The sequence below is a fragment of the Coregonus lavaretus genome (genome assembly GCF_964263955.1).
Source record: "Coregonus lavaretus genome assembly, chromosome: 30".
Classification (NCBI taxonomy): Eukaryota; Metazoa; Chordata; class Actinopteri; order Salmoniformes; family Salmonidae; genus Coregonus; species Coregonus lavaretus.
Window position 1 is genome coordinate 11741302 of NC_140017.1, and position 6317 is coordinate 11747618.

The following is a 6317-nucleotide window of genomic DNA, read 5'->3' on the forward strand; positions in this document are numbered from 1 at the left end:
CTTATTGTAATTGCTCAAATGTGCATTTATTGCAGGTCTAAAAATTGAATTTACTTTTTACATTAAATGCCCACCAATGAATTGCTATCTGGGGATATTTACACATGGTGAGTAGGCCTAAAGGCCTATGAACTCAAGTGAACATAAATTAGTGTAAAGAAAGCATATGTTCTTGTTATCATCAGAGTAATCGTGATAAGCTGTTTCCCATGAACCTGCGGTTGTTGTAGACTGTTGGCCAGTCTCTCTTCGACGTAGCCAAGTCTGGGGATTTGGCCTTGGTGCCGCTCTTCTGCCTCTTTAGGCGCGCACGACGGTTTTTTAACCATACCTAGAGAAATATAAATAATTATGTCAAGTCCAGAAAATAACGTGTAATTTAGGCCTACACAGTTTCACAACCACTTTTCTAAACAACTTCAAAGTTAAAAGCAAATGTATCCTTCTCTTACCCTAACTGTTTCCTCCGCGAGGCCCGCGTTCCTGGCTAGTTCTGCCCGTCCTTCCACGCCGGGGTAAGCCGTTTGTTCGAACAGCTGTTCCAGTTGTTTGGTCTGGCTGTCCGTGAACACAGTGCGCATTCTGCCCCGATTTCTTTGGATTCCACCTTGGTCCAAGTAAGTGCACAGAGGCTGAGACCCTGAGATAAAAAAAAAACATGATTATGTAGTCGAAAGCAAGCAAAGAGAGAAGAGAAAAAGACGGTAGGCCTGAAAAATAGGCCTAATACTTTATAACAATGTAGCACTACGGTTCAATACTTTGTGGCCTCAACATACAGTCTATGTTGTGAAATAATCAAATGTAACACTATCTCACCTCTTTCATAGTTGAAAACTCTGTTTTGAGTTGCACTAGGATACAGGTTTATATCTGCAAGATGACAATTAAATGATCCATTGCTAAGGTAGCTGCTACTGTAATCAAAAGTGTGTGATATGGTCGGAACCTGCAGCATGTGGGCGGCTGTCAGATGCCTAGGCATACCATATTTCCAGTTTCCATTATGTCGATTTGAGTGTCCATGGAGGAAGATGCCAGACAAACATCCAAAATGTTGTAAAGATTCGGCTCCAGTTGGATAAGAAGGTCCCACTTCAGTGCCTAAAATGCGATCGATGCTGAAGTTTGAGATTTTGGTCGCATCCATGCTCAGAGCTAAAAGTCCCTCAAAAACAGTTAGGTCCTTGCTCAGGGCTACTTTTTGTCTCACCTCTCCAACCAAGGCCACTGTCCTCCTTCAAATGTGTAGTCTTATGATGAACCCCAGATTATATACTCCGTTGACACTTCAAAAATAAGATTAGCTGTAAACTGTAACCCGGCATTATTATGCTATTTACATTATTGTACTAAAGGAAATGCGTAATGGTGCATAATGGCTTCACCTTTTTTGAAGACATCAATCTCAAACGGTCCATGCAGGTTCATCATACAATAACATATATTTGGTTCAAAGGTGAATGACTTTGATGCCCTTGAATCAAAGTAATATAAGCAGTGGTTGATTGGAATTGGTCTATTGAATGTTTAGATAGTACGGTCGAAACGGATGATACTAACCTTATGGTGCCTTATGGTGCTTCTGGGTTTATAAGGTGGATAAACATGCCAAGCATTTATGTTAAAATGGTGGCAGACTATAATGACAGATGTGCTATCAAATTAAATCATAGGCTAAGTTATTTACAGTGCATTTAGGTGTCACTACATACTACAGAGACTACAGAGGAAAAAAAGGTATACTGTTTGTTTTACACATAGACTTATGGGTTTTACGCAGGTTTTACGCGCTCTGGAAATAATATACAGGTGTAGGATCTTAATTTCATCTCCCTTTTGCAGGAGAACTGTCCTGCACTGCAGGAAACGTTTAACTTGTAGTGTATTTGAGGTTTAAAATTACATTTACATTTTGCAGATGCTCTTATCCAGAGCGATTTACAGTTAGTGAGTGCATACATTTTCATACTGGCCCCCCGTGGGAAACGAACCCACAACTCTGGCGTTGCAAGCACCATGCTCTACCAACTGAGCTACATGGGACTTTTATTCTAAAAGGCTTCTGAAGTTTGTAATTTCCACTTTGAAATGTCATACTTGATTTCCCCTTACGAAAATTGTACCCCAACAACAATGTCTATTAATTATAGTCCACATAATAATTCACATTTCCTGTTGCTGCAGGATTATTTTCCTGCTGTAGCAAACTGGCTCAAATTAAGATCCTACACATGTAGCCGAGACAAGACAGTTGCATTAGTGAGTCTTATGATCTTTCGTATATGTGGGCTACCCAGACTTCCATTTTCAACTTCGATTTTGTGAGCATTCACAGCAGCCTTGTGTAGGCATAGTTATTCATAACCCAGTTATGTAAGGCCTTTGTCTGAAATATGCTGCAAATATCTTTGTAGTTTGCCCTACAGCCAATTCTGTCGAATCAAAATAATGTGCAAAAAACAATCCGATTTTGACAGAAATATGGCTGAGAGGCAAAGAAAATTCAAGGAGAGGGGGTACAGAAATGGTCAGATTAATACTGCCATTGAGAAAAATCAAAAACAAATCGAGACATGATCTCTTTAAAGGAAAGTCTCGCAAAAAGAAGCATTCTTGCGTTCTAATTACCCGCTTAGGGGGGAATCGTTCACAAACATCCGATGACAGTATAGGTAATGTGTTTTCGGACCCTCCCTTGGTCGTATTCTCGCGGGGCAGAAATCTCAGAGATCAATTGGTAAACTCTGATTTACCACCCCAAAATACCTGCATAACGTCTATTTGCGCCTCTACCCGATGGAAACTACAAGTGTAATGGCTGCGCTCAATATAATGGCACTTACAAACGTAGATCCTTCAAACACCTCCAAACAGGGAAACAGATCCCAATCAAATGTGCTATCACGTGCTCTACTAAGGCAGTTATTTATCTTAGAACTTGTCCTTGTGGTAAAAAATTATGTGGGTAAAACGAAGCGCGAATTAAAAGTACGAATCTCGGAGCATCGTAGCACAATTAGGTGCAAAAACTCGACGTACCCAGTTGCGGCCCACTTTTTGGAAGTGAACCACTTGATTTCGTCCCTACGTTATATCGGCATCGAACACGTCACCATTCCTTGGAGAGGGGTGACCTCGACATGTTAAAACGAGAGGCTGCCTGGATCTTTAATTTAAAGACCCTTGCTCCCTTCGGTCTCAACGTAGACTTTGACCTGAAGCCATTCTTGTGATTATTGTGATTTTGCTATTCATTGTAAATGTTTGAAGGCTTATGTAGCCAAATTGTATCTATGACCGTATGCTATCCATTTCTGTTTTTTATATGTTCTATTTATATCTGTAAATTAACCAATGATATCAAGCCACAACCGGCCATGATTACAGACACTTGTGTGTGTCCTTTGAAACTATATAAACTAGTGACCCGCAGTGTTTGTCATTATACCCTGATGAAGACAGCTTGTCTGTCGAAACGTTGGTTATTAGGTTATTAAATTATTGCATCTGAGCTCCTAGAATGTGCGGCTCTCCTTTTCTTTTGCAATTATCTTTTTAACCAGCTGGTGGAGCCCTTTTCCTAAAGACAAAAAAATATGTTTGTTTACTTTGATGATTAGAGGCGTAAGTAGGGCACGAGCACAATTTATTGAACAAAGCAAAAATACTTCACAACGAGACAACGAAACAATCAACGATTGATAATCGCACCCGAATCCTATCAATGAACAACGTTTGTGAAAGATTTAATGCCAGAATTGTCGTGTTTGAAACCTTTTGATCCGTGGTGTGAGACGGCACATGTCACTGTTTACGCACTCCATTCCAGTCAATTACCGGAGCCAATCAGAGATGCTTTGTAAATCCCTCTGTAAATCCCCGAATATAAATTAACATTTCTTTTGAATTTTTTATATACGCTATTCATATCTGTCCAATAGACTAACATATGATCCGTTTTTTGTCCATAGAAGGCAGTGCATCCCCATAATCATGAGTGGATACTATATAGGAATATCAATAATATTTTGGATTGTTTTATTTTTATCATACTGTTCCATTAGGAGTACATTATGTATGACCATTTAGACCTTTGACCAAAGGGGGTTTTATGTTCAAAGAAAGATTTGTCTGTTAGAACTCAGTTATGACACAAGTATCCATATGATATTTAGATGGCATATGATCTGTGTAGGTTATATGTAAATCCATGTTTTAGATAAAAGAGGTGTCATCTCAGGCATGTTAGACTTGCAAATGCTGACAGGACTCGAAAGGGACTAGTGTACAGATCAATCATCCTACTCTCTGTGATCCAACATCAATGTAAAGAAACTCAAATGGACATCAATGAGGGAGATAAGAAACCACACTGTAGCTGGCTCTTTGATGTTATCGCTGTTTAAACTATATGTAACAATGTACTCTAAATGGAAGCTTATGTATACAACAACAAAACACTTGAATGAAGTGATCTGTCTCCCAGTGACAGTTTAATGTTTATTGAATGGGATTAAATCGTTAACATAGTCATTTATGTGGTTATGTTGTCTTGACAATTGCAGTATCCTACGATGTTACATTTGACATACTGCCAAAGAAAAGCATATGACATCCTTGCATGTGAATCCTGACATCATTACACAAACACAGTCAGACAGGAGAAAGCATGTCAGGCCTGTGCTACAAGGATTCATTATTACTACCTAGTACCCTAGTTTCAAGGCCTAACCTCTGACAAAATATTACTCTTCGATGTCAATGTACTTCACCTGACTTCCTCTGCCTGCTGTGAATGATTTGGACAAACATTCCCTTAACAAGACTCACGTCATCACTCAGCTTCCCTGTCTGCATGCACTGAGAGTTTGCTATTCTAGAGTTTTGGGCTTTAACCCAGAAATGACCTAATTCTCATAAAGACGACCTACATGAAATAGAGAAATAAAATGTGCATATTGTACAATATGTTACCATCAGGGTCAATCTCGTTAAACGGAATGATCAAAGTACAGGGAGTCTTTTTTCCTCGATGACATGCCATGTCCTCTGCACCAATCAATCAGTCATACCATACTGTCTGTTTGCGTGGCAAATTGAGAGACATCTTTGGTCAGCATCAGCATTCCTCCCTGACAAAGAACAGCATTGACATGCTTTTTTAAATCATTGACTCCTCTTAAGATTCATTCAGCTAGGAGGTTAACCAAGGCTTCTACTTGCCCTGCTCTCGCTAAGTGTAACACTAAAAGATTTACTCTTGGCTGAGATTAAGACCTGAGCTGACAACTGCAGCTTTTTCCAATGGGAGTAAGAAACTCTAAAATACGGAGTTACAGAGATATTTTTTCTCGGTGTTTACTACTGGGTTTAATTTGTGGAAATTATAGCCTCTTGGGGTTATCGAGATGATGTGACTTGTTAATCTGGGACCTTGAAAACAATCTTAATGCTAAAAGAATAGCTTACATCCTGATCACTGACAACGATGAGACAGCCTATAGGGAGGACGTCAGAGACCTGGCCGTGTGGTGCCAGGATAACAACCTCTCCCTCAACGTGACCAAGACAAAGGAGATGATTGTAGTCCCCTGTAGCTCAGTTGGTAGAGCATGGTGCTTGCAACGCCAGGGTTGTGGGTTCATTTCCCACGGGGGGCCAGTATGAAAATGTATGCACTCACTAACTGTAAGTCGCTCTGGATAAGAGCGTCTGCTAAATGACATAAATGTAAATTGTGTCTCACACTAGTAATAGATATGTAATGGCTCAGTAATTATAGTATTTTTCACATGTTTTAGCTCTACAAATCAATGCCGATGGCTTAGTCATAATTTATCTTCCATTCGTCACCATACAAGGAATGTGAATATTATATGAGTATCGCGTCAAGTATGCATTGAAAAGCAGCTCAATTTGCCAGCCCACTTACATAATGATTTGGCTTATCAAAGATTCAATGTGCCTACCTACTGACTGTCTAGTGTAGTGCAGTGCAGGCTATGGGCAGTAGGAGGGAATACACATGCCCCAAATGTATAATACCCTCCACAGCCATTAGATAACATTCCAGGCTTTAAAGAACACCTATAGATGTGCTAAATCTAACTACAGCAGTAGACAAAGTCAGTCACAAAGAGAAGGCTGTGCATTACATTGGAGGGACCAATCAGCATAAACATCAACAGAATAGGACACCATTTCATGCTAGGTTAATAGGCCAGACCAGGGACAGACATTTTGCCCATTAGGTGTGGCTTTTATTAAAGGCTCAGCTGCGTCTCCTGGGAGGGCTCTCCATAAATGGAAGGGAT

At 39.9% G+C, this 6317-nt stretch overlaps 1 long non-coding RNA gene across 2 annotated transcripts; it reads right to left on the minus strand.

Moving 5' to 3' along the window:
* Window positions 1–10: 10 nt before the first annotated feature.
* On the minus strand, window positions 11–2504 carry LOC311105597. 2 transcript variants are annotated; one of them, XR_014610282.1, is made up of 4 exons: window positions 1214–2504; window positions 988–1104; window positions 453–640; window positions 11–331 (listed from the first exon to the last, which is right to left on the minus strand). It is a non-coding gene; the product is annotated as an uncharacterized lncRNA (long non-coding RNA). The 2 variants fall into 2 exon arrangements; XR_014610283.1 differs by having other exon boundaries at window positions 988–2504.
* Between the last annotated feature and the right edge of the window lie 3813 nt (window positions 2505–6317).